The sequence below is a fragment of the Sturnus vulgaris genome, chromosome 5, assembly GCF_052056855.1.
Source record: "Sturnus vulgaris isolate bStuVul1 chromosome 5, bStuVul1.hap1, whole genome shotgun sequence".
NCBI classification, from domain to species: domain Eukaryota; kingdom Metazoa; phylum Chordata; class Aves; order Passeriformes; family Sturnidae; genus Sturnus; species Sturnus vulgaris.
In genome coordinates, this window is record NC_142247.1 from 67,069,618 (window position 1) to 67,075,356 (window position 5,739).

The following is a 5,739-nucleotide window of genomic DNA, read 5'->3' on the forward strand; positions in this document are numbered from 1 at the left end:
AGGCAAGACACCAAGGCTGAGCTTATGCAGCTCTTTGCTTCCTTGGCTCCCATCTGGGAGCTCTGGCTGCCAGTTTGTGTCATGGTCCTGTGACAGGGAGCTCCTTCTGTCTCTCACCCACTAGGACAGAACTGGCAAACTGAGCATTTTACCTCTTCAAGAGGCAATGTGGCTTCCAGATATTCTCAGCACCCCTCCCAAGAAAGCAGAAGCAGCTGCTTCTCCCAGCAGCATGAGGCTTCTGGCTCGCTGTACACCTCTGCAGGGTGAATGCAGCTGCTTCCCTCCAAACACAGGCAAGAGGAGAAGGGAGGGTTGTTATGCCAACATTCAATTCTTTAAAAAATGAGTGTGGCACTATCCTACCCTGACATTAGAGCATGGAGGAGAGACGTGTTACAGAGTAAAGCAGCCCCTTGCTTTGGTCTAGACAGCAAAGTAACAGTGACAGCAAGAACAATAGGATTTCTTAAACTGTCACAAATAGCCTATCCTCCTGTTGACTTGATCTTCCTAATTTAAACAGAAATACAGTGCTTCTGGTTTAGGGGTATTTTGTTTATTCTTTTCCTTTATTTCTCCTTCTCCTAGCCCCAGTGGGCTCACTTGAGCAGACGGGCAGGGAAAGGAGCAATGCTCATTGACTTACCATTTTTTCAGTAGTTCTTCAAAACCCTGAGTCAATATTCACTGGAGGATTAGCACCAGAGGAAAGGGCTTGAAAGCCTGTCTCACACTGCATTCTATCAGAGGGAAAGCTCAAAATGAGATTATGTGAATCTGGAAGAGAACCACTCTCAATCCCAAAATGTCTGACTGCTCAGAAGCCTGGTGGACCAGCCAGAAGCCTCCTGCAGACCCTTCATCCAACATTTTGTGTCAGTTTTTCTGATCTCCTCTAAAAATGAAATTCCAAAGTGGCATTCAAAGCCTTGTATGGGCAAGTCAAGCAATGAATATATAAATCTCAGATGGTTTCATCCTTTGAGCAGCACTGGAAGTTGAATGAATCCTGGCTTAAGCCTTTTATCTCATGCCAAGTTCTTCCCTCTCTGTGAAGCCCATGGTATTTTCTGCCATTCCCGCTCAAGTCCTGAAATGAGATTTAAAGTCTGTTCTCTGCTTCTATCCCTTAGCACCATTTTATTTGCTGTTTTAATTCAGATACACATCAATCCTATTAGACACTCTGAATTATGTGTTAATTAAACGTGGCACTCATAAGTGGTTCTGCTGAAGTTAGTGGCAAATCTCTTATTGCCTGTAGCAGGAAAGGCTCCAAAGAATTTACAGAGTGCTGTTTTGATTACTTCTGTGAACTAAAAGTGACAAAGGCCAAAACCAACTTTATTCTAGTACCACAAGCATAGATATTAAAATATATCAGCATTTAGCAAGAAAACACCAGAGGGTCAGGTCTGATGACTGAGCCATTGGATGCAGGTGGTTGAATCGAGACGATCACAGCATTTGTGTCAGAGCAATCTCTGAATTTGCAGAAAGATGATCTGGATCAGGATTCAATTGCCCAGAATTAAGTATCTTATTCCATGTTAGATGTCTTATAATATCTCACACGGCTTCCAGTTGCTGCTGCAGAGGGTAGATGTCCCAAATACCTTGTTGTATTTCAAATACATAATGAAATGTTTTGAAAATTGAATAGTATTCCTTTGTGCCATGGAAACACACCTTCACTGACATGCATGAAAAGAGAAGTCAGAGGAAACTAATAGGCCTTTGTCTCAGCCATTTATATGAGGAGGGAAGGGAGGAAGGGAGGAAGGGAGGAAGGGAGGAAGGGAGGAAGGGAGGAAGGGAGGAAGGGAGGAAGGAAGGAAGGAAGGAAGGGAGGAAGGAAGGAAGGAAGGAAGGAAGGAAGGAAGGAAGGAAGGAAGGAAGGAAGGAAGGAAGGAAGGAAGGAAGGAAGGAAGGAAGGAAGGAAGGAAGGAAGGAAGGAAGGAAGGAAGGAAGGAAGGAAGGAAGGAAGGAAGGAAGGAAGGAAGGAAGGAAGGAAGGAAGGAAGGAAGGAAGGAAGGAAGGAAGGAAGGAAGGAAGGAAGGAAGGAAGGAAGGAAGGGAGGGAGGGAGGAAGGGAGGAAGGAAGGAAGGAAGGGAGGAAGGGAGGAAGGGAGGAAGGGAGGAAGGAAGGACAATGACAAAACAAAATTAAGGAGAGCAAAAAGAAACCCAGAGGTGATGGAGGAAGAAATGTTTTTAAGTGTAGACATGTTTAATTGCGTAACTTTAGATTTTATAGTGAACTCTAGATAGGAAAACTGCTCTGTTTCTGAGGGTTTAAAATAAATAATAAACCAGTCATTTCAATTCTTTCCTATAGGGAAGAAAAAATAAAGTAACTTCAATAAGGACTTTTGTAAAAAATTGTAAAGAATGTAATTTAAGTCTGGGAAGTCAAACCTCAGACATGACAGCTGGATTAGCCCTGGAAGACTGATGGAGCTCCAGGTAAGAGCTGCATAACTCAGAAGCAGAGTTTGGACTAATTCCATGGTAGTCCTGCAGACATCCAAACTACACCCCTGTGGCTGGAAGCTCTGACCAGGTGATCCTCATATTTTTCAAACTTCATAACAGGGAGAACCTCTCAAGACTCCAGGCTGAGGCTGCTGACACAGCTGCCTGCACTGCAGCCCTGGAGCAGTAGAGCTGGAATTTTTGTTTTTCATACTCTGAAGACAGACTGTACTTGTGAGAGACAGCACCTACTGCTGAGTTTGGATTCATTTGCAGCCTGCTGGGTGAATCGTCCTGTTTCATTTGAAACTTCTAGATTCAAGTGTATTTCTAATGAAATATATTAGTTTATAATCTATTAATATATTACCTGCTAACTTAGACCTTATATTTTGCTAGGATGTGGGGCTGCAGTGTGCTTTGGAGAAAGATAGCTCTACCTGGTGAAGTACTTCTCCATTTTATTTGATCTCTTATGCATTTGTAATAGGAATAACACAACTGATTATTTTGAAACTGACTGTAAAAGGCTTATCCTGTGTTTTAGTCCCTGAACATCTTGCCATTTGTAGTGAACCTGATCAGAGCCAAGAGTTCTGGAAGCCCTGGGCTGTCCAGCATCCACTTTATATTTCCTCAAGACTTTTCTCCAGTCTGTCATTCTCCTTCTTTGGGGAAGATTGGTGGTATTCATCATCCTCTCACTTTTTGTTACTTCATGGGACTGAGTTCTCTCTTCTAATTCCCTTGTCTTTCCTAGAGCTATAGAGAGTGGAGAAGCCAGAGAACATAGTCTGAAGAAAGTCTTTCACTTTGATGAATGAAAGCAGAAGCAAATTTTATGAAAGGAAAGTGATACTTGCTGTCCCTCAAAACCTCACAATCAAGAGGCAGAAGTAATTTCCCACATATCACTGGAAATTGTCATAGTGGAGAACAGGACCTCAGAGGTAAAACCAGAACCAACAGGCTGGAGAAGGAGACTTAACTTTTTCTGATTCTGTGTAGATCTCTGAGTGCAAGGTAAATTATTTGTTTTGAAGTCCTTTTTTAAGAGTCTTAAAATGGAACCAAACAGGAACCAAACTTTCTCCTATGGCTTTCTGGGGACTTGTCTTTGCTCTTCTGCTTCTCTCTGTATTAGCAAAATCTGATAGACTGAAGAGCTAGAAGCTCTTAATCTGGTTTTCAGAATTTGTTCTTTGCTTGATTCCAGTATTGTTCTGCTGGGTGGAAGCAATCTGCAATCTCAAATAATCTGTTTTTCTGGCTTGGTCTAGACATATCACATAATTTTTTATAATCCAGTTTCATATTAATTCTTTCTGCAGACTCAACTGTCCTAAGTGTGGAAATAATGAGATTTATCGGTCAGTTCCTTCTGAGCCTACAGAAAAAGCAACTCATATTGCTCCTTGGTATTCAATATCCATATGTATTTCTGGAGAAAAAAATGCAGCTTTTACTATTTCTTTAAGACCAACTGGATGATACTTTTCCTGGGAATCCCCTCAATGGCTCTGAATATGCTGGTTCCCTGGAGGTAATATCACTCCACACAGTTGTGATTTTTCAACCTGAACCATGTAAAAGTACACAAAACCAGAGATATGCAATAGTTAAAAACTGTATATGTTTGCATGACTTTGTCATTGTATCACAATTGGAAGTTTTTCACACATTTCATGTTATTATGGCATCATATAACTTGCAAGGAAGCAAATTTGTTTTAATTCCAGCCCTGACAGGCAGCAGACTAGTGCCTAGATCTTCAAAAAATTAGCCATTGATTCCTGTGGACTTCTTTTCTTCAAGCTAGTATGATAACACAAGAAAATAAATAAATAAATTTTCTAATCATTAATTCATTACTAAAATGATGATGGCTCATTAAATAATAATCAGCTCATAGGGAGAAGTTGGTTCTCAACTTCCTGTTCTGCAGTTGGTTTATGGCCTGAAGAAAGGACCTTAAAGCTTTATCACTTCCATTCTCTGTAAAATAGCTGTTGCTTTTCCTGGGGAGGACTAATCTTAATCAGTATCCTGTTAATGCCCATGTAAAATTTTGTGCTAGTGAGCTTGAGGGGTTATTATTTGCAATTAAAAAAGGATATTCTATCGAATGTTTTTTAATTTTTTTGTAAATAGGAGCAATCTCACTGCAAAAACTTCAGGCCTTATGCTGTATGTTAGTCAGAGATAAAGATTTCAAACCATACATATCTCTCAGCCAGACAAGTCAAGGTTTAATGTTGCTTTTCATGTTCCTTGAGCTTGACCTTTTACTTGTACTTTTTTTTTTGCTGTCCTATTTTTGGAATTTTATTTGATGCTAATAGTTTCCACCTCATTACTTGCACAATCCTCAGAAACATTTGGGGGTAAAGAATAGGTTTATTTGCCAATTAAATTGTTAATTGGTTTCCAGATTGTTTTATGTGTCTTTCACAGGCTTTCATCAACTACTTTTGTTGCTATCCACCCAGCTGAGCTTGGGGAAGGGATTGAATATTGCAGAAACCACCCTGCAGGCTGGAGCTACCATTTTTAAGATGAGGCTGATGAACTCTCTACATTTTGTGGTGAAACCAATGCATCAGGCTCTAGTGCATGCAGCACTTGGCAGAGTTTGCTCAGTAAGCTGTTGTATGAAAAGTGTTTCCATGCATGGCTACAGGGATGGCCATGCTAAGGACAGGCCATAACCTGTGCTGCCAATGCAAGCCAGGCCAGGTGTGTTGGACTAGGTCTTGGAAAAACAGCCTGTTCCTGTGTGAAACCACTATAGTCTTCTCTTTGGTGTTCTGTGAGATGCTAAGCTGCAGTTTTGACCATTTTAATGGGATTCCAGCACAGTTTTCTTCTAATGGGTCCAGTACCAAGTACAAGATTATGCATTAAAGGAGTAGGTTTCCAGCACCTCATAAACTTCTAGTATTTTGATCAAGACAGAGATGTGGAATAAATGTCTAGTTACTATGGGAGTTTTCAAACTGAATTGCATATAATAATAAACTCTACAAATCCATATTTAACTTGGTTAACAAGGAGTTACTACAGAAAACCTTTCATGAAAGCAGAAACCTGTATCAAAGTTAAGAGCACAAATCAAACTGAAAGGAATAAATCCGTTCACAGAAAGATGCTGACTATTGAAGGTCATAGAATTTTAATCTGATCTGAGTTCAAGATGACAAACTAAAATACTCATATGTAATTCCAGGAATCACTAGCTCATGCTTCTTTACCCATGGAAATT

The 5,739-nt window shown here is 40.4% G+C and overlaps 1 long non-coding RNA gene across 1 annotated transcript; it reads left to right on the forward strand.

Moving 5' to 3' along the window:
- The first annotated feature begins 2,114 nt into the window (after positions 1–2,114).
- LOC148223754 (uncharacterized) lies at positions 2,115–5,515 on the forward strand. Its single transcript, XR_015804092.1, has 2 exons — positions 2,115–2,565; positions 3,238–5,515. It is a non-coding gene; the product is annotated as an uncharacterized LOC148223754 (long non-coding RNA).
- The last annotated feature ends 224 nt before the right edge of the window (positions 5,516–5,739 follow it).